Source organism: Saccopteryx leptura, chromosome 1 (genome assembly GCF_036850995.1).
Source record: "Saccopteryx leptura isolate mSacLep1 chromosome 1, mSacLep1_pri_phased_curated, whole genome shotgun sequence".
Lineage (NCBI taxonomy): Eukaryota > Metazoa > Chordata > Mammalia > Chiroptera > Emballonuridae > Saccopteryx > Saccopteryx leptura.
The window spans coordinates 195,127,961-195,150,387 of record NC_089503.1 but is presented as its reverse complement, the minus strand read 5'-3'; the positions used below and the strand labels follow the sequence as shown (position 1 = coordinate 195,150,387).

Here is a 22,427-nt window from a genome sequence, read left to right as displayed (position 1 = left end):
TCCACTGTTGCACCACAGGTCAGGTTGGACATTTCAACAAAATATTAAATTTACTGTATCTCTTATCTGTACTTTGAGAAACTAATGACTATTGTATAGCTACAATGTCAGGTATTTGTCAATGGAAAGTAAATATGTATACATATGGAAGAGAGTAAGAGTTATTTGGGATCTTGCCTTTCTGTTCTGCCCATTCAACAGATGGCCTCATCTTTCCACACAGTGGCAGCTGTGACCTTGAGACATGATGCCGAAGGTTGAAGTGAACAGATTGGTGGTACTGGGAACCCTGTCACCAGTGCTGCTTTTTTGTTGTTGTTTTTTTTGTATTTTTCCAAAGTGAGAAGCAAAGGGGGGCAAAGGGGAAGAGGTTAGGCACAGACAGACTCCCACATGCGCCCGACTGGGATCCACCTGGCATGCCCACCAAGGGGCGATGCTCTGCCCATCTGGGGCATTGCTCCGCTACAACAGAAGCCATTCTAGCACCTGAGGTGGAGGCTATCGAGTCATCTTCAGCACTCCGGACAACTTTGCTCCAATGGAGCCTTGGCTGTGGGAGGGGAAGAGAGAGACAGAGAGGAAGGAGAGGGGGAAGGGTGGAGAAGCAGATGGTCACTTCTCCTGTGTGCCCTGGCCAGGAATCAAACCCAGGACTTCCACATGCTGGTCTGATGCTCTACCACTGAGCAAACTGACCAGTGCCCACCAGTGCTGCTTATAACTCTGCCAAAGTGGATACTGTCACCATTGGTGACCCTTTCATTGACCTCAACTACATGGTCTTCATGTTTCAGGATGAGTCTAGCTGTGGGAAGTTTAAAGGCACAGTGAAATCAGAGAGTGGGAAGCTAGTCAGCAGTGGAAAGTCCGGCTCTATCTTCTAGTAGTGAAATCATGACAACATCAGATGAGGTGAAGCTGGTGCTGAGTATGTCATGGAGCCCACGGGTGTCTTCAGCACCTGGAGGAAGGCTTGGACTCACTTAAGGATGGAGCCAGGAGGGTCATCATGTCTGCCCTTTCTGTGGGTGCCCCCATGTTTGTGATGGGTGTGACACATGACAAGTGTGACAACTCCCACAAGATTGTCAGCAATACCTCCTGTACCACCAACTGTTTGCCCTCCCCTCTCCCCTTACTCCCTCCAAGGTCACCATGACAACTGTAACAGGTTACAGTCTTCTGAGACTTTGTCTGACCCGTGGTGGGGCAGTGGAGAAAGTGTTGACCTGGAACGCTGAGATCACCGGTTTGAAACCCTGGGCTTCCCTGGAACCATGTGGGAGTTGATGCTTCATGCTCCCCCCCCTTCCCTCCCTCCCTCCCTCCCTCTCTCTTTCTTTCTTTCCCTCCCCTGTCTAAAATAAATAAATAAATAAATAAATAAATAAATAAATAAATAAATAAACAAAGAAAGAAAGAAATGAAGTCTTCTGAGACTTTTAACAGTGACAGCCACTCTTTTTCTACCTTCAGTGCTGGGGCTGCCATTAACCTCAATGACCATTTTCTCATGCTCATTTTCTGGTATGCAACAGGGTAGTGGTCCACATGGCCTACAAGAAGGAAGAACCCCTGGACCAGCAGTTACAGTGAGAGGAAGATATGCCCTCAGGTACTGGAGTCTTTCCCCCAACTCGACCCTGTAACACACTAAGCCTTTCCTGACCCGCACAGTTTCCATTGTAGACCCCCTGAAGAAGGGGAAGGGCTCAGGGAGCCCTACCTTGTTATGCACCATTAATAAAGTTAATTTTAACCAGTCCCACCCGCAAAAGTTATCTGGTATCTTCTATGAAAGTGTCTTCAGGCCCAGAGAAGAAATTAAAACAGAGGCAAACTTAAAGGCTTAATTTAAACTGCTCCCTCATCCTTGAACCTCTTCCCTAAGTGGTGGTTCTCCTGGCTTCTTGCTCGTGATCAGGCTCATTTCTCAAGGTTTTCTCCTCTGCCGTCCCTTAAACACTGGGGTCCTCAGGGCCTGTCTCAGGCCCTCTCACATACACACACACCCTCGCACACACTCCATGGGCAACCTCCCCTTTTTCCATGGCAGTAACTATAGCCTTTACGTACATAGAGGGGAGTTTCTTTAGGCAGGGACTGTGTCACAAGCACAGTAGCTGGCACATAGAATTTACTCAATAAACATTTGTTGAATGAACCAGTGATGTCTTCTGAATACATCTCCCAGCCCAGATCTTTGGCCTGAACTCCAAACCCATATATCTGCTGCAATCTCCACATCTCCCACCAGACATTTCATATGTCCTGCCAAGTGCACATCACCATGTGATGTGAGGTTCATGATGAGATATTGTGGATTACATTGTCTCCCAAACCTCTACTGAAAGGTAGACTCCAGGGGGCAGAGGCTTTTGTCTGGTTGAGTCACTGCTGTACCCTAGGTTCTCAGAACAGAGTGTGCTACATAATAGCGGCTCAGTACTTTCTGAACAAATGAATAACTCTCCACATGGAGGTCCCAGTCTCCAGTGCTAAAGTGCAGAGTGGGTGTCACCATGAATTGCCTCCCTTCTCCCTCCCTCCCTGCAGAGATTCCGGTGCAGCTAGTCAGTTCCTAGGGCCTCTTTTCTCCCGCAACTCTCTTTGGCCAAGTCAGCCTCCTCATTTTTGTCATCTGAAATTATGGAAATAGCATCTTTCTTCTCAAACACTTATCACCACAACCAGACCTACTTTTCTGCTTGTGTGCTCTCTCTGACCATACAGCCTCCAAACTCCCATTAGCAGAAAGCGTGGGACACCTGCTGCCCAAGGTAACCCAGGTTGGAGACCCCCCGGGGGGATCCCTAAGGTGACTTCAGGTGGCACATGGAATGGTCTAGAAAAGCTTGTGTGTGAAAGGACATCAAACCATGAAAGTGATTCTTTGTTCCAAATTCTCTTCTTCTGACCAGCCTTCCACAAACTATACTACATCTAGCAAGAATTTAGTAAGTCTCATTTTACTTTTAATTTATCCTCTTTCCATTTTTTTCTACAGTTAGTAAAATTCATGGACAAATATTGATACAGTATTGCAAATGAAAGTCTGTATTTTATTCAGTTCCCCACATTCAGGCTCAGTCTCAGTGCTGGTGCCTCTGTCCTCTGAAGCCCTCACATGTTGTCCGGTCAGAGAGGTCAAGGCTGACAGAAGGAGGCTTGGTGACAATCTGGGGTTATGTGATAGGAAATGAGACTAAGGGGGAAAGAGGGAGGGTGAGAGAGAGGGCTGGTCATGTGTGGAGCAGGAGGGGACATGCACGGCCTTCCTGAATCCTCACAGCCACCCCAAGAGGGAGGGGCTCTCCCCACTTGATAGATGAGAAGACTGAGTTTTTAATTTATTTGACTGAGGTCACACAAATTAATAAATTTTAATTTATTTGACTGCGGGTTGTGAGCCAGAAGTCAGGTCTAGAGTTCATTCTGAGCCTCCAGGAAGCTCCTGTCAGGTGAGGCCTCAGAGAAAGGACATACAGGGAGAAGCAGACCAGTGCTCTGGACTGAAGAGCAGATTTTTAAATGCCAACAGACAGGGAGGGAGTAGAAGTGGGGAAGTTACTATTACTGGGACCTGTTTTTGGTTGAGCTCCTGGGAAGGGCTAGGCCACCTCCTCCCTCCCCACCTACCCCCATCCTCAGTTTCCTGAACAAGTTCCACCCAACACACCAGCGTGGGTGAGAGCATGACAAGCTGGACCACCTGGTTATGAGCAGGTGTTCTTCAGAGAATGGCTGGGATTTACCTAAGGCTTCAAGGACTTCTTGGATTATTCTATTTGTCCATGATACTGTGTGTGCACACTCTTCTAGCCCATCGGTTCTGGGTCTTGAACTATGTTAGAATCAGTCTTTAGTTCAAATACTGGTAAACTAGAGATGACAATTGTCCCTGTTTCATTTGGCAAATGGGAGCAAAAGTTAAGATGAGGCATATGAGGGTCTTAAAATAGGAATTATTACCAGGTTTAGATTCTCATTTTAATGCAGTGGTCAGAGCTCTTAAGGCAGGAAAAATGTTCTTTGTTGCCTTCTTTCTTTTTTTATAAATTGATTTTAGAGAAGAAAAGGGAGACAGAAACATCAATCTGTTTGTGTATGTGCCTCCACAAAGAATCGAACAGATCACCTCCATATTGTAGGATGATGCTCCAGCCTACCCAGAAAGCCAGCCAGGGAGTTCCACTCTCTTTTGTATGTATTTGGAATAAGCTCAGTGGACGTTTCTAGAAAAAATTATTTTCTGCTGCCATCTGGTGTACATTTTGAAAATAATAGCCAAGTGCCTGTAACCAGAAAATGCTTTTCTCTGCTGCCATCTCCTGTGCATGTGAATAACAGCCAGCTGAGAGATGATGGACATCTGCCCACTGGGCTAGCATTATTTTTGGTTTCTTTTTATAGGGTTTAGTAGAATTTAGTAGTTCTGTGAGTTATGTTTTCCTCTCCCTCATTTACACTGGCATGAAAATACAGTATATTTGAGAAACTAACTACTTGGACTTAGAGAATTCTGAATTTTCTTTTCTTTTCTTTTTTTTTTAGATTTTATTCATTCATTTTTAGAGAGGAAGAGAAGGGGAAAGAAGCAAGAAATATCAACTCCCATATGTGCCTTGACCAGGCAAGCCCATGTGTGTTTTTTTTTGTTTGTTTGTTTTTGTATTTTTCTGAAGTGAGAAGCGGGGAGGCAGAGAGACAGACTCCTGCATGCACCTGACTAGGATCCACCCAGCATGCCAACCAGGGGGTGATGCTCTGCCCATCTGGGGTGTTGCTCTGCTGCAACTGGAGCCATTCTAGCGCCTGAGGCAGAGGCCATGGAGCCATCCTCAGTGCCTGGGCCAACTTTGCTCCAATGGAGCCTTGGCTGCAGGAGCAGAAGAGAGAGATAGAGAGAAAGGAGAGGGGGAAGGGTGGAGAAGCAGATGGTCTCTTCTCCTGTGTGCCCTGGCCAGTAATCGAACCTGGGACTTCCACACACTGGGCGGACACTGTACCACTGAGCCAACCGGCCAGGGCCAAGCCCAGCATTTTGAACATGCAATCTCAGCATTCCAAGTTGACGCTCCATCCACTGTGCCACCACAGTGCATAGTCCTGGCTCTGTTTTCATTGTGAGCATCTGGTTCAGCTCCAACATCTGTCATGTGGCAACTTGGGTCCCTTGTCTGGCTCCATCTCTAGAATTTGGCTGTGGGGTCTCTCGGTTACAGGTTTGGATTCCGTTTCCATGGTCTGTGGTCAAATCTGTATTCGGCCTTGTGGCTGTGCATCTGGGGTGTGGGACCCCTTTTTGTGTACCTTAGTGTCCTGGTTTCAAGCGTGGAGTCCATGTGCAGCTCCAGTTTTAGGGTGTGATACATGGAACCTGGTGTCCAGGGTCCCGTGTCAGTGTCTGGCATCTGGTGTTTGGCCTTCAGGGTGCATGGTCTCGCTGTGTCTGGAGAACAGTGTTTGGTTTGGGGCCTGAGGTCCCACTTTTGGTTTGGGGGCCAGTCCAGTGTTCAGGTGGAGGAATGTCTATGGTCCCAAGTCTGTCTGTGTCCTCTGTCTAGTGCCCGTCAAGTAATGGTTGATGTGTTAACATAGGTAGCTAGATGTTGATGGGGAAAGAGAGCCAAGGGAATTGGACATTCTAATTTATCAAATTTTAAATGCCTGCTTTAGGAGGAAGTTTCAACATTCCATTTAGCTTAATTTGATAGAAGGATTAAGTATTCATAGGCTAGATGGCTCATTTGGAGAATCCATTGTTTCCTTAGAAGTCCGTTGTACCCTGAGCCCTCCAGCACAGGTTTGGGAGGAGTTTCTCTGAGGCACTGTCGATCAGGTGTGGGGTAAGCAAGGGAGAAATGATTCCATTGTAGGAGAGGCACCATGGGAGTCAACACTGGGTGGGAAACACTGAGGCTCAGAATCCAGAGTGTTTATGGTCAGGAAAGCTAATCCTTCCCAGCTGAAGAATAGAAACATGGTTGTAAGAGAGATCTGGGCCTTTTGTTTGCCCCTTTTTTCTGCCTTCCTGCTGAGAGAAACATACTGGCTATGTTGTGGATTCATCACTCCTTCTTCCATAGGTTTTTTTTTTTTTTTCATTTTTCTGAAGCTGGAAACAGGGAGAGACAGTTCAGACAGACTCCCGCATGCGCCCGACCGGGATCCACCCGGCACGCCCACCAGGGGCGACGCTCTGCCCACCAGGGGGCGGTGCTCTGCCCATCCTGGGCGTCGCCATGTTGCGACCAGAGCCACTCTAGCGCCTGGGGCAGAGGCCACAGAGCCATGCCCAGCGCCCAGGCCATCTTTGCTCCAATGGAGCCTTGGCAGCGGGAGGGGAAGAGAGAGACAGAGAGGAAAGCGCGGCGGAGGGGTGGAGAAGCAAATGGGCGCTTCTCCTGTGTGCCCTGGCCGGGAATCGAACCCGGGTCCTCCGCACGCTAGGCCGACGCTCTACCGCTGAGCCAACCGGCCAGGGCACTTCCATAGGTTTTTTATATTTCCCCATTCATTTGAGATACAGAGAGAGAGGGGGGGGGGAGGCAGTGAGAGAGAGAAGCATATACTCGTTGCTCCAGTTAGTTGTTCCAGAGTCATGTGCTCACTGGTTGTCTCTTTTAGGTGCCCATGATGGGGCTCACACCTGTGACCTTGGTGTTTGGTACAATGCCATGTGCACGGAGCCACATTGCCAGTGCCCCATAGGTATTTTAATGTAGTATTTAATTATCATTCATTTGAAGTTATTTTATATTTCCAGTTGTGATGTATTTGGTGAGTTATTTAGAAAGTGTCTTTTATACCCTAAAATATAAGGAGCTCTTAGGTCCCTTTCATTACTATTTTTTAGGTTCATGGTCATGAGACTAAGACACACACTTTATATTCTTGCAAACCTGGAAGCTTGTTGGAAGTTTCTTTCTGTTGCTCTGTGGTCCCTTTTCAATATGTTTGAGGTGTGCTTTTCTGTCACCCTGTGCACATGCCAGTTTCAGAAGAAAACTTAAGTACAGTCACCTAGTGTTAGACAGGAAGACTCCAAGGAGAAGCTGCTTTGACCCCTTTCTTTATTTCTTGTGTCCAGTAGGAGTGGTTTCCTAACAAAAGTAACCTGTCAGGTGTGTCACATGTTCTCAAATTAGCTGCATGTTATCCATGTCACCTCTAAGAGTCTAAGATTCTGGCTTGACCTGTGGTGGTGCAGTAGATAGAGCATCAATTTGGAACACTGAGGTTGACAGTTTGAAAGTTGAGGCTTGCTGGGTCAAGACACAGATGAGAGGCAAGTACTCTGAGGTGATGCTTTTGTTGTAAAGTACCGTACCTCACTTCTGCGGGTTTATGTAAAGACATCAAGTCCAGATGAGTTTTGAAGGGTTTCCTTAAAGGAGGAGATTTATTAAATATGCCAGTCATATGCCCCTGGCCACATATGACTGACACGGGGCATTTGCAGACCCAAATTGTGTGCGCCAGATACATCTCAGGGGCTGGTTATATACCCTTAATCACACACAGGCTGGGGGAAGCATGACATCCTGACATAACTGTTTTTATTTATTTATTTATTTATTTATTTTCATTTTTCTGAAGCTGGAAACAGGGAGAGACAGTCAGACAGACTCCCGCATGCGCCCGGCCGGGATCCACCCGGCACGCCCACCATGGGGCGACGCTCTGCCCACCGGGGGGCGATGCTCTGCCCATCCTGGGCGTCATGTTGTGACCAGAGCCACTCTAGCGCCTGAGGCAGAGGCCACAGAGCCATCCCCAGCGCCCGGGCCATCTTTGCTCCAATGGAGCCTTGGCTGCGGGAGGGGAAGAGAGAGACAGAGAGGAAAGCGCGGCGGAGGGGTGGAGAAGCAAATGGACGCTTCTCCTGTGTGCCCTGGCCGGGAATCGAACCCGGGTCTTCCTCACGCTAGGCCGACGCTCTACCGCTGAGCCAACCGGCCAGGGCCTGACACAATTGTTAACAAGCCCACAACATTTGTTTAGGGCAGGGGTCAGGAACCTTTTTGGCTGAGAGAGGCCATGAACGCCACATATTTTAAAATGTAATTCCATGAGAGCCATACAATGACCCATGTACATTACGCATTATCCAATAAAAATTTGGTGTTGTCCCGGAGGACAGCTATGATTGGCTCCAGCCACCCGCAACCATGAACATGAGCGGTAGGAAATGAATGAATTTTAATACATGAGAATGTTTTATATTTTTAACATTATGTTGGGCAGATAAATTATATTATGCTCACTTTGTTAAAGATGGCGTTGCCCACGTGGAAGCCGTCGCCCAGGTGATATTAATGTGTGTTGGGGGCGGGCTGTGGGCAGGCAGGATCCTTGTAGCCTGGGGCTTGGTTTTAGGACTAAGCCTTTCCCACCCTTTTTGATGTGGGGTGGTACAATCCCATCATGCCCCAGATAAGCGATTTTGTATTAGAGACTTCCCTATTTTGTATATTGGATTAAAGGTTTTGATTTCTACACTATAAAATGGGGGCAGAATGGGAGCTTGCTGAGATTAGCATTAGAGAGGAGAGCAGAGAAAGGCCACGTGGAGGAGGCCAGGAGAAGCAGCCAAGATGGCGGATTGTTGAGTGAGAAGCCAGTTTGTGCAGAGTTTGTGCAGGGAGAAGGAAGGAGATGGGGAACAGAGGTGAAAAAAGTCTGGTGAGCTAGAAACCTTTGATTCTAGGAAACTCGGATAAGTCAGTAGCTTTGTGAGCACTGAATGTGAGTAGGTTTTGGAGCCCAGTGTGTGTTTTTACTTGCCCACCAGGTGCAAGCTAGGATTAAAGATGATGCCCCATCAGTTTTTGGCTCTGTTGTTTCTTTACGGACTCCCTGAATCCAATGCACACCTGCATGGGTGTTGGGCAGATAAAATGTATTATGCTAACTTTGTTAAAGAGGCCGTTGCCCAGGTGATATTAATGTGTGTTGAGAATCCTTGTAGCCTGGGGCTTGGTTTTGGGATTAAGCCTTTCCCACCCATTTTTGATGTGGGTTGGTACAATCCTATCATGCCTCAGAGGGTGACTTTGTATTAGAGACTTCCCTGTTTTGTATATTGGATTAAGGGTTTGGGTTTCTACACTATACAATGGGGGCAGAACAAGAGTTTGCGCTCTTGGTTCCTGGGATTATTAGCATGAGAGAGCAGAGGGAGCAGAGGAGAGAGCAGAAAGAGGCCATGTGGCCAGGAGAAGCAGCCAAGATGGTGGAGTGCTGAGTGAGATGCCAGTTGTAAAGCCAGGAGGCAGGGCCAGGGCCAGCATCAGAGCAACCACCCGGCCAGTGCAGGTTCGCATTGGATTCGGACAGTCGGTAAAGAAACAATGGAGCCACAAACTGGTGGGCCTTCATCTTTAATCCTACCTTGCACCCGGCGAGCAAGTAAAGATACACACTGGGCTCCAAAACCCAGTCACATTCAGTGCTCACAAAGCCCCTGACTTATCCGAGTTTCCTAGAATCAAAGGTTTCTAGCTCACCAGACTTATTCACCTCTGTTCCCCATCTCCTTCCTTATCCCAAATACAAACTCTACACAAACTGGCATCTCATTCAGCACTCCACCATCTTGGCTGCTTCTCCTGGCCTCCTTCCACTGCTGGCTCTAATCTCTCTCCTCTGCTCTCTCTTCTAATGATAATCTCAGGAACCAAGAGCCCAAGCTCCCACTTTGTCCCCATTTTATAGTGTAGAAATCCAAACTCTTAATCCAATATACAAAACAGGGAAGTCTCTAATACAAAGTCACTTCTCTGAGGCATGATTGGATTGTACCGCCCCACATCAAAAAGGGTGGGAAAGGCTTAATCCCAAAACCAAGCCCCAGGTTACAACAATCCCCAACACACATTAATATCACCTGGGCAACGGCATCTTTAACAAAGTGAGCATAATACATTTTATCCGCCCAACACTAGTTTATGTAGAGTTTGTATCTGGGATAAGGAAGGAGATGGAGAACTGAGGAGAATAAGGCTGGTGAGCTAGAAACCTTTGATTCTAGGAAACTCGGATAAGTCAGTGGCTTTGTGAGCACTGAATGTGAGTGGGTTTTGGAGCCCAGTGTGTGTTTTTACTTGCCCGCCGGGTGCAAGCTAGAATTAAAGAAAATGGCCTATCAGTTTTTGGCTCCATTGTTTCTTTACCGACTGTCCGAATCCAATGCGAACCTGCATGGCCCAGAAGGCTGCTGTGATAGTGGCCCTGGCCATGGATACTGGCTTTACAATGGGCCAGGCGGTGGCTGTGATGATGGCCGTGTCTACTGGCTTTACACGTTATTATATTTTTTATTAAAGATTTGTCTGCAAGCCAGATGCAGCCATCAAAAGAGCCACATCTGGCTCGCGAGCCATAGGTTCCTTGGTTTAGGAGATACACAAAAACATTAAGACTTTCAAGGTAACACAATTGAAGACATTTACAATCTTTCAGGGTTCATATTCCCTCCTTTGCCTAGAGGTATGTTACTCTCATGATTCCAGGAAGGGGGAAGGAACTAAAATCAATGCAGGGTGGTATGTAAATTCTGTCTCTTATTGAAAGAGGAAAGAAGTTCCTCAGTTAACCTTTATTCTATAGTTAGAACTAAATGACCCATTGTTCTTGCAAGCCAGAAACTTCTCCATTTTTCTCCCTTCCCTCCCCAAAGGAAGGACAGGACAGGAAAGCCTGACCTTTCCTCCTAGAATATCAATATTAATTTTGCAGCTTTTTGGTACCTTACTACACTTTCAGCTCCTCTCCCCTTTCTCTCTTTTCTCTAAAATCAATCAATAAATTTTATTTCAAAAAATCTAAGATTCTGAGGGAGTTATATTGAGTAGGACACTTGAATCTATGTTAACACAATAAATTAAAATTTTTAACAAAATCTAAGATTCTGTTATTCAGGTTTTTGAAATGTCCTATATATACTATATAACCTCATTGTCTTGTATTCTTGGGAATATGAGTTCCCGTAGAACATATGTTATATATTGAGTATCTCTTGTTCATATGATTATTTCACTTGATTATTAGCCTAGCTGCTAGAACTTTCAAAGTATGAGGAATTTTTTTATTTCATCCCCCACAGTGTCAATGAGCTGGCATGTGACGAGTGCCTGGAGGGTCCTGCGGCTGAGATCATGGACGTGTGTCAGCTAAGGGTGATTATTATTTCAGTTCATTTTGTCAGTCATTTGGTTTATTTTTGTAGGGTTTGGTAGAATGTGATAGTTCTGCTAGTGATATTTCTCTATTCTACATTTACATTGGTATTGAAATATAATTTGAAGCTCACTGCTTGGACTTAAGGAGTCATGAGATTTCTTTTGTGGAGTCCTGGCTCTGTTTGCATTGTGAAGACCTGGTTCAGCTCCTGTGTCTGTCATGTGGCAAGTGTGGTCTGTCGTTTGGCTCCGAGTCTGAAGTTCGGTTATGGGAACTTGGTTACAGATCTGCAGTCTGTCTCCAGAGTCTGTAGTCCAATCTGTTTTCTGTTGTGCACCTGGGGTCCCTTTGCATGTAGCCTCATGTCCCAGTTCCAGTGTGGGGCCCACGAGCAGCTCCAGTTCTAGGACATGATGTATGGACTCTGGTGTCCAAGGTGCCATGTTGGTTTCTGTCATTGGTGTGTCCTAGTCTCAGCTGGCTCTGTAGACCAGTGTTTGGTGTTAGGTGCTGAGTTCATTTTTGGTTTGGGGGTCGGTCCAGTGTTCAGCTTAAGTTGTCTAGGGTCCATGGGGTCCTGCTTCTGTGTAAGGTCTCTGGTGTCTGGTCAGTAATGGTTGTTGTGTTCATGTTGGCAGGAAGTTGGATACTGATGGGGAAAGAGAGAAAAGTGAATGGGAGATTCTCTTCTACAAAACTCGGAACACCTGCTCCAGGGAGAAGTCTCAAGGCTCCATTTAGTCTAATCTGATAGAAGGCTCCAGTATTCACAGGCTTGATGGCACATTAGAGGACTCTATAGTGTCTTGAGAAGTCCATTGGCCCCATCAACACTCCAGCTTCAGGTTTGGGAGGAGTTTCTCCAAGGCACTGCAGGTCAGGTGTTTTGGGGAAGTGAGAGGGAAATGGTTCCAGTGTAGAAGAGGCACCATGGGAGTCAAAAATGGGCAGGAAACACTGTGAGGTGCAGAATTAGATTGTTGATGGTAAAAAAAAAAAGGTAGTCCTTCCTAAGCGAAAAATAGAAACATGATCAGAAGAGAGATCTGGGACTTTTTGTTTATTTTTCTGTCCTTTTTTCTGCCTTTCTGTTGAGAGAAATGGACTAGCCATGCCGCAGATCTATGACACCTTTTTCCATTGGATTTTAAATTTTTTACATTGATTTGAGAGAGAGAGAGAGAGAGAGTTATAAATTCCTTGTTCACTTCTCTTAGATGCTGAGACCTGGGATGGAACCCACAACCTTGGCACACAGGGAGGACGCTCCGTGCACTGAGCCATCTGGTCAGGGTGTTAGAGATGGAATTAAGCAAGACTCATGGAGACAAAATACCTCGGCAAGGCAACTTTAATAACTGCTGCAGATGGGTGTGCTGCCGCTATTGAAAGCCAGCCAGCAAATGCGTGGGCAGGAGGTAAATTCTGTTTTTCTTCCTAACGCAGGCCCTAGGATGCTGGGTCTTGCTCCATTGGCTGGAGTGTTGGCCATACAATCTTATTCTTTCTTGATTGGCTAGTTTTTTATTTTTTATTTACTTTTTGGTGACAGAGACAGAGAGGGACAGACAGGAGGGGAAAGAGATGAGAAGCATCAAGTTTTTATTGTGGCTCCTTAGTTGTTCATTGATTGCTTTCTCATATGTGCCTTGACTGGCGGGTGTGGAGGCTCCAGCAGAGCGAGTAACCCCTTGCTTGAACCAGTGACCTTGGGCTCAAGCCAGCAACCATGAGGTTATGTCTGTGATCCCATGCTCAAGGCAGCAACCTCGTGCTCAAGTTGGTGAGCCAGCATTCAAACCGGCAACCTTGGGGTTTTGAACCTGGGTCCTCTGCATCCCAGTCTGATGTTCTATCCAGTGTGCCACCACCTGGTCAGGCTTGATTGGCTAGATTAAATGGTTGTGTCAAGATGAAAGGGAGAGATAGGGATATTATTAACTGAGTAAGGGAGTTGAGGAATGGTCTGAAAAAACCAGATGACCAGACACAGGGGCTGGGGGATTGGTAAACAGATAGCTATTTCTCATTCTACTCCCCATTTGGAGGAATCTGAATGAAGGTGGTTGGGAATTAGTTGAAGAAAAGAATTTGAGTTAAACATTTCCTTCAAGGGCACCATAGGGTTTTAAAAAATTATTATCTTTCAGTAGAAATTATTTTATAATTCCAATTGTGATGTTTGTTGCAAGTTATATAAAGTTGTACTTTATAAGTATAAGTATAAAGACTTCCTGATTTACCCGTTAATAGCAATTTCAAGGGTAACTGTCATGAAATGAGGAAGCATGGGTTATGTAATTTCAAATTTTTTTTTTTTTGTAATTTCAAATTTTTGAAGTTTGTTGTCACTTGCTTTCTAGTGTAATATGGTCCCTTTTAAATGTAGTCTCAGTGTGCACAGCTGTTAGGTCATGTGTATCTTGGGAACAACACCTTGGTGGTGGTCAGCAGGAACAGGGGTGGGTGCTGTGCATTATCTGTCAATGGTCAATCCACTTAAGTGGTTTTAGGTTTTTGTTTTGTTTTTATTTCTGTACTGATTATTTTGTGTGTGTGTGTGGGAATCTATTGGTTCTAAAAGAGGTATTTTCTATCCCTAAATGAGAGAGTTGAATGAAACCCATGGTTTTGCCTTGGCCAGGTAGCTCAGTTAGTTAGAGCGTCATTCTGATACACCAAGCTTGTAGGCTTGATCCTCAGTCAGGGGACAATGAATGCATGAGAACATGATTCCTGTCATAACTGGAGTTTAGCAGTTGTAATAGGTGTGGGTGTGTAAAGCCAATATCCACGGCCACAACTACAGCAGCCTGGCCCATGCGGGTTCGCATTGGATTTGGACAATCGGTAATGAAATAATGGAGCCAAGAACTGGTGGGCCATCATCTTTAATCTTAGCTTGCAACCAGTGGGCAAGTAAAAACATACACTAGGCGCCAAAACCCACTCATTCAGTGCTCACAAAGCTACTGACTTATCCGAGTTTTCCTAAAATCAAAGGTTTCTAGTTCACCAGACTTATTTACCTCTGATCCCCAATTCCTTCCTTCTCCCTGCACAAACTCTGCACTAATTGCCTTCTCTTTCAGCACTCTGCCATCTTGGCTGCTTCTCCTGGCCTCCTCCACGTGGCCTTTCTCTGCTCTTTGCTCTCTCCTCTAATGCTAATCTCAGGAACCGAGAGAGCAAGCTCCCGGTCTGCCCCACTTTATAGCGCAGAAATCAAAACCTTTAATTCAATATACAAAATAGGGAAGTCTCTAATACAAAGTCACTTATCTGAGGCATGATGGGATTGCACCACTCCACATCAAAAAGGATGGGAAAGGCTTAGTCCTAAAACCAAGCTCCAGGCAACAAGGATCCTGCCTACTCACAGCCTGCCCCCAACACACATTAATATCACCTGGGCGACGGGCTTCCATGTGGGGAACGCCATCTTTAACAAAGTGAGCATAATATATTTTATCTGCCCAACAGGGTGCCATATTATTGTAGTCTGAATTTTTCATTTTATAATGATATATCACACAGAGCTTATTTTTGCAAGGTTAGGTAGGTACTTGCTCTTGTTGACATAAGAAACATGAAAATTTGTTGGGAGTTTTTAGGAGTTTATTTGAGCCAAAGTGACTCTAGACATTTGGGATGAAGATCTTCAATCCTGCAAAGACTCTCAGTGTAGCAATTTTTTTTGAAATTCTTTATTTCTTTATATTTTAAAATTCATTTTAGAGAGTGGAGATAGATAAATATAGGGAGAGAAAGAGAGAGAGAAAGAAGAGGGGGTTGGAACAAAAAGCATCAACTTCCATATATGCTTTGACCAGGCAAGCCCAATCTTTTCATTATGTATGTATGTATGCATGTATGTATATAATTAATTCATTTTAGAGAGTGGAGAGGAGAGAATGAGAGAGAGAGAGAGAGACAGAGAGAGAGAAGCAATTCTTTCAATGCATGTGAAATAAAGAAAGGAGGGGAGATTCCACAAGGAACCGAGAGAACAAGGACTGGACGGGATGAGCAAGTAGGGAAGAGTCTGTGCTTTCCCTGTTTTGCAGGAGAGGACTCTCAGGGGACAGGTCAAAGGTATGATCCTATTGATGCACAGAGTGGCCAGACACAGCTCAGTGATAGTAAAGAGAAGCCTTTTGATCAAGAAGGTTATCTGCCAGGAGTGTGAGTTCCCACCTCCACCTGCTCAATTCGGAAATTTCTATCGCATCAGGAGGTCATATTCCATCAAACACTTTTCCCCCACACTGTGTAACTCCACCTGGTGTCTGTTTAGAAACAAATTCATTTTCAGTGTGGCTGTTTCTTTTAGAGTGCTATGTGAATTTTAATCAGAAATGTAATTTTGATCAGAAATGTACTGTAGCCTGACCAGGTGATGGTGCATTGGATAGAGCGTTGAACTGGGATATTGAGGACCCAGGTTCAAGACCCCGAGGCTGGGTTGAGCACGTGCTCATCCGACTTGAATGTGGGGTTGCTGGCTTGAGCGTGGGGTCGCTGGCTTGAGCAGCAGGTTACTCATTCTGCTGTAGTCCCCCCCCCCCCCCACCAGTCAAGGCAAATATGAGAAAGCAATTGATGAACAGGTAAGTTGCCACAATGAAGAACTGATGTTTCCTATTTGTTTTCCTAACTGTCCATATCTGTCCCTCTCAGTCTCTTTCTCTGTATATGTAAAAAAAAAAAAAAAAAAAAAAAAAGTGGTACCATGCAACTCTGGGCCCCTTTCATTCATTTCTACATCTCAAAATGGAAGTGACAGTTGACCCGACTGTCTGGAAGGAATCTCAGGTTCAGGGATAGGGCTGTGCACTTTCTGAGGTCTTTCCTTTGTAACTACTGACATCAGTTAGAAGTCCCATGACTGGGCTGTGTAGTCCTTGACAGTGTGATCTGTTCTCACGCTCTGACCTCTGCCACCTGATACTGTGGATCTTGAGAAAAACACCTGAGAGGTTACATGAAAAAATGAAACATTTCTGGTGCCTCTAGTGAACACCTTTGAGAATAGCGCTCTTTCACAAAAGCCTGCTGTTGGCGGGTATTGGTTTGCGTGAATACGTAAAAGTCTGAAAAAGTCTGTGAAGTTCCGCACATAGTGAATTAGTGATTATGGTGTCCGCCTGTACGTTCCGATTCCGCGTACGATCCATAGTAGGAATAATAGGCTGTGAGAGATCTATTGCTGTGACATTGCTACTTTCCAAAACTGCTGTAGTGCTGACATGGAGATAATCTTCTGGAAAAGCGAAGGAATGCGGCCAGTACCGACATTAATTACTGTTAAACAAAATATTGGCGAGTGAAGGACCTTTCTCAGCAGGGCTCCGAATGTAAAACCCTTAAAGAAACAGTAGCCTCTCCAGCCCGTTCCAAAGTAACGTGGGGGACAGTTCCTCTTGTCCTGCCAGGTGGAAGCTCCCCGCACCCCTGGGACGCTGCGGCCAGGCAGCCCTCCCCAGCAAGGCTCCCCGGCCGAGGCCTTGTGGTGCCGTGGAAATCGGCACCAGCCGGCAGGTTGGAGACGCTCCTCTGGACGCCGCCCGTCCCGCGTTCCCCCCTCCCCTCTGCGGCGCGAGTCCCCGAGCGCAGCGTGGACGCATCTACACGGCGTTGAGGGGTAGGAGTCGGGAGGGCGAGATTCCGGACAGCGCGGCTGAGGCGGAGGTCTCCGCGACAGACACTCCTGGGGAGGGCACAGTGACCTGCAGCTGGAGCACCTGAAGAGAAGGCAGCAGGTCTGTGACAGATGACGGAGAGGTGGAGGAGGAGCCGCAGCCCCGGGAAGAGGGAGAAAGGGCCCCGGGCTGCGCCAGGGGAGGGTGGTTAGGAGGCAGCGGCGGACGCGGCCGTGGTCCGAGCCAGTCGGGGCGAGAGGCGCCGAGGCCGAGAAGGGAGGCGGACGGGACTGGCCCTTGGGGGCCGGGAAGAGGTGGGTGCATGAGAGGTGGTGAGCGAGGAGCTCGGGAAAGAGGTTTGGGGAGCGTGCGCTCGGAGGCGGGAGGGGTCGGGACAGTCGGGAGGATTGGCGCGGAATGAGAGACAGCCGAGTCGTCAGTGCGGGACATGGGTCCGAGGAGGTCCGACCCGAAAGAAAATTTTGGAGGGAGGAGAACGGGACACGGGACCAACACGGCGAGAGGTTTGGGGGTGGGTCTCCCCTCTGTCGGTGGAAAGGCCGAGAGAACAGAGCAGAGCGGAGCGCGCTGGGTCGCAGGTGATTCCAATGTCCAGTCTTTCCACTTCTCATGGGGCGGGGTAGGCACGAGGACGCGGTCAGGCGGGGCGGGAATCTGCGTCCGCGGCAGCCGGGGGTCCGAGAGGGTGCACCGCGAGAGGCTCCTAGCCCACTTCCGCTAGTTTCCTTGTCCTCTGGCGTCCCGAGGGCGCAGTAGGAGGAAAAGGCCTTTCCTTCTTCAGAGCACAGTGGGAACAGTGACCCAGGTCGAATGGGTGGGAGCCGCCTGTGCCACCGCGGAGGGTCCGGAGGTCCGAAGAAGCAAGCAGACAGGACCTGACCGAAATGAGCTTTTTAATTCCCAGACTTTCGCTGTGTAGATGCTGCTGGCTGGAGGGGTCTGTATGCATCAAACAAAAAGTGTCTTCGTTGCTACGTTTATGTTTTACTGGGTGTCAGCTTCGTTAGATGTGCCGTTTTCTCTGTTTGCAAGGAAAAGGAAAGGCCTGAGAAGACTGGGAGAGGGAGTAGCTGTGTTTTGGTCTATGAATGGTGGGGTGCAGAGTGGTGTTTGGATGCAGCAGGAGTCTCAGGTGTGTCCCCTAGGGAGCTGAGGAATGGGTGAGGGATGCCGGAGCAGATATTGAATTTGTCGCTGCTGTTTACATTTGAGAGCATTGTAACCATGAGTACAGAATTTGAACATTGTTCAAGTGGGTATTTTTTTTGTCCACGGGCATTGTGTGTGAGTAAAGAGTATACTGTTTTTTTCTGGTCATTATATTTTTGCAGTGGTGAGTCGTGAGGCGACACTGTTTTCATTTCCTAGGGTTTATAGTTAAAATAACTTGATGGTGCATGTAAGGGACAAGACGCCCTGAGCATTCTAGGAAGGAGAGACTAACCTGTCGGTTTTTTGGGGGGGGGGGGTATTAGGGAACAGGCGGGACACGAAGAAGTTGTGGGGGCCCCGTGGGTCCTGTGTGTTCCCAGGCGTCTTACGTGCACGTGACGCCTTTGGTCAGAGGCCCTCGACACTGGGCAGTGACTGTCCCGCTTGGCTGGACTCCGTTCCTGCGCAGCGGGACACCCCTCTGTACACTCAGACGCACAGGCCTCCTAGAGCCTCCTTGGAATAAGGAGTCTGCAGACTCCCCGGGAGCACTCGCGTGCGCCGCCCTAAACCGCCCCTTCCCCCAGCTGGCTGCATGAGGCCACGGTGCAGGGTGCTGGACATCCTAATATAGGACGTCCACGTGGTCCCCGAGGCCAGCGTGGCTGACGTCGAGGTCATCATTAGCAACTCCACCTACGGCAAATTCCGGATCATAATGAACAGACGCGTGGCCTGGGCCCTGTCCGTGGCCGGAGTGAGAGAGAGGCAGGTCCGCAGGCCGGGAGTCCATGGGTGTCGGAGAGGGTGAAGGGCGCTGCCTGGTCGCTGCGTTGTGTGGACTGGTTCTCCTCCCGAGGTTGCAGCTGCGAGACAAGAGAGCCCAGTCCTCGTGGTTGTGACCGCCCTTGTGCAAAGGAAAACAAACTTTTGGCCACGTTTCAAGAAGCAGGAAGAGTTGCGTCTTGGCACAAAGCCACCACCGAGAGGGCTGCACACGCAGACGACTCCCCGAGACAAAGGCGCACAGCCCGCGCATCCCGCGGTGTGTGACTCACGTGCTTCTCGGGGCGGAGAGCAGCGCATGATCTACCGCAGGGCCAAGGGGAGGGGTCTCTCCCGGACAGCGGTGAAGTGGTTTACCTGCAGACTTGCACCCGCCAGGACAGGGGCGTTGGTGAAGTTGTCCCAGACCCGCGGCATGCAGGGAAATAAAGGAAGCTCTACCCTGTCCTGAGCGTGCAGAGGATTGTGCACGATCTGTCCTCACACCAGGGTGCGCTGGTTGTTCTGTGCGACACCATGAGGCTCACGCCGCCAGACAGGCCCCTCTCGCCTCCACTCCACCCTCAAACCTGTTCCTTCCCAAACCTTCCCATCCTGGCCCCTGGCCCCTGGGCATGCTGGGAAACTCAGTGTGGGAAGATGTAGACACTGTCCCCTTCAGTTATTCACGTCCCCGCCCTCCGAACCTGAGCTGGTCCCCTGAGTGGGCTGGTGGACTTTGCAGATTGGATCCAGGTAGTGTAAGGTATTTTTCCCTACCGAGAAGGAAGGAAGGGGCGGAGCCACGAAGTGTGGAATAGTAAAAGGTTTTATTGAGTACAGAGCGCGCATCCCGCCCAGTGAGGTTTCCTGGCCGGAGGAAAGATGGAGGCCAGGGAAGTCGCAAGGAGTGACCTGTGTGAGGGATATCTAAAGCAGGGGTCCCCAAACTACTGCCCGCGGGCCACATGCGGCCCCCTGAGGCCATTTATCTGGCCCCCGCTGCACTTCCGGAAGGGGCACCTCTTTCATTGGTGGACAGTGACAGGAGCATAGTTCCCATTGAAATACTGGTCAGCTTGTTGATTTAAATTTACTTGTTCTTTATTTTAAATATTGTATTTGTTCCCATTTTGTTTTCTTACTTTAAGATATGTGCAGTGTGCATAAGGATTTGTTCATAGTTTTTTTATAGTCTGGCCCTCCAATGGTCTGAGGGACAGTGAACTGGCCCCCTGTGTAAAAAGTTTGGGGACCCCTGATCTAAAGGGTTCCTAGGATGGTCGAGCTAATATGACGTGGTGAAATCTCACTGGCCGACTTATGGTCGCTGTTTTCCAAAGAGTTCCTGGGAAGTTTCTTTTGGCCTGCTTGGTTGTGGGTGGTCCTAGCCAAAGTTCGCAGGTCTGACCTTTCCCATTATCCACCGACCTTACAGTTAGGACCCTGAGATGGGGGTGAGTCTGCATTCCCTGGGCGGCCTCCGGTGCCACCACCCGGGTTCTAACCAGAGGGAGGCAGCAAAGCCAGGGTCAGAGATGTGCAGGCCAAGCTGGAAGCTGAGTCAGGGAAAGGTCAGGATGGGGCTGGCCTTACAGGTTCAGGAAGGGTCCACGAGCCAAGCAACGAGGTGCTTCCCGAGCTGGAAGGATGGGACCTTGGAGTGTCCCTTGTGGTGTGGGGGGACCAGCCCCACAACACTTCCCCTTTTCCCAGCCTCTGGGGGAACCAGCCCCGCTACACCTTGACTCCAGCCCTGGGAGACCCCTGCAGACTCCCGAGCCCCAGACTGAGAGAACAGTGACGTGGTCGTGTGTTACAGTGACCTCAGGACCGCTGCACATGGGGGATCCTGGGTGCAGGAAGGACAGTACATGGTCTCCTGAGGCTATCCACAGGTGATATGGCCCTACCACCGCTGTCCCCGTGAGTTGGGCTCCCAGGGACCCTGCAGGCCAGTGTAGAGCGGGCCTGAGGTCCTGGCTGCCACGTCTGGTTCACAGGGTGGAGGTGCTACAGGATGCCCATGTGGTGACAGGACAGCCCCTGCTGTAGGACACACACCCAGGCCAGCCCCACGAGCAGCCTGGGCCACAGATCATCAGTTGTCTGTTCGGCCAAGCCCTGGGGATCAGCCCTCCCGGGTCTCTGAGCTGGTGGGGATTTGAGGAGAACCCCAGGGGTGGGGGGGAGGTGGAGGACATCTTCCTGGGATGCCCTCCAGGCCCTCAGGTCCTGAATAGTGAGCTGCAGCCAGTGGCCATCTGGGGGCAGCACTGTCCCTTTGCAGGCTGCCTCACCATCATCTCCTGGCTGCTGCCCACACATGCCCGTCCATTTCCAGGCTTCATCTGCTGCACCCCACTTCCTCCCTGGCTGGGGAAATGGGGCTGGGTGGGGGTTCTGGTCTCAAGCTGGTTCTCCTCTTGGTACCCCCATGGCCTGCTCCCCTGTCCTCACTCCTGGAATCGAGGAGGAGAGAGCTCACCCCAGGGCTGCCTCAGACACAGCCTGGCTCACTGCCTGGTCCCGACAGCATTGTTGGGGCTCAGCTCAGTGGGGCCATAAGGAGGAAGACGAGGTTGGGGTCTCGGGGCCCCAGAGCATAAGTGTTGGGGATGACAGGCACAAGACTACTCCACACCATTGATGGTCTTGTCCCCTCCCAGTTACAGGGTCCACTGGGCCCACAGGAGCCCCAACCCTGAGAACAACTGCCAGTGGGAGGGAGAGAGGAAGAAAGGCAGGGATGGAGGCCGTTGTGTCGTCAGGGGAAGGAGGTGTGGGCTGGGAAAATCAGGAGTGCCTACCATGTGTCTAATGAGGGAGTGTTTTGAGAGAGCGAGCCCAGGTCAGCATGTGCTGGTGGTTCCTTCACAAACTTTTATTGAGCGGCTTCATAGCAGCAGTTCCTGCCTACGGCCTGAAGTCAGCTTGCCTGGAACATCCTGCTAGAAGAATGCACCCCTCTAACAAAAAGTCTGGAGCAGTCATCTTTGCAATTACATGCAGACCTTTGGTTATGGCCTCTGGGAAGCTGAAGGTATTGTGAACCTCAGAACTCTTTATAAATCAACGGTAAATGGGAGGAAGGGGGCACAATTCCATGTTTAAAAATAGCTCCCCAGGGCCCTGTGCCGGGGTCCAGCCCCGGGGGGAATCCAGGGGTCCCACAGGAGGAGACGGCGTTGGCGAAATTGAGTGAGAGAGCCGAATTCTTTTTTTTCTTTTTATTCTCTGGTTAGCATTTACTGTCAGGCATCTCTGCCAAATGCTAGTATAGCTCCCTTTTTATACACACACACTGAGTTACAATTACATGGTGTTAATCATTGCTTCTGTTTCACTATGTTTACATGTTTCCGGATAGCAATTAATTTATCTCTATAAATTACAAACCAGGTAGCAAATCATTCAAAGTACAAAATAACTTGAATAGTGATAACAACATCGGTAAAAGCTTTTAAAGTATTAGTACTAATAGTTAACTAACTTTACTGCTGTTGTGAGTCAAGGGGCAGAGAGAGATTAGCAGACGAAATTATTAAGGACTAACAATGGACCACCGCTTGCTCAGGTAAATGGCCTTGAGTTTATGCAGTGTCCTACTTTTTCTCACAAGATTCTAAAAGGCTTGCCCATAAGGAAATTGACATA

The 22,427-nt window shown here is 48.6% G+C and overlaps 1 protein-coding gene across 1 annotated transcript in view; it reads left to right on the top strand.

Annotated features, from left to right (window-relative positions):
* The window catches only part of TIFA (TRAF interacting protein with forkhead associated domain), an 83,628-nt gene extending 63,934 nt beyond the window's left edge, over window positions 1-19,694 (top strand). The window contains exon 6 of the transcript XR_010751310.1: window positions 18,418-19,694. The gene's annotated coding sequence lies outside the window, so the exon portion shown is untranslated. The remainder of the gene's footprint in view (window positions 1-18,417) is intronic.
* Window positions 19,695-22,427: the final 2,733 nt, after the last annotated feature.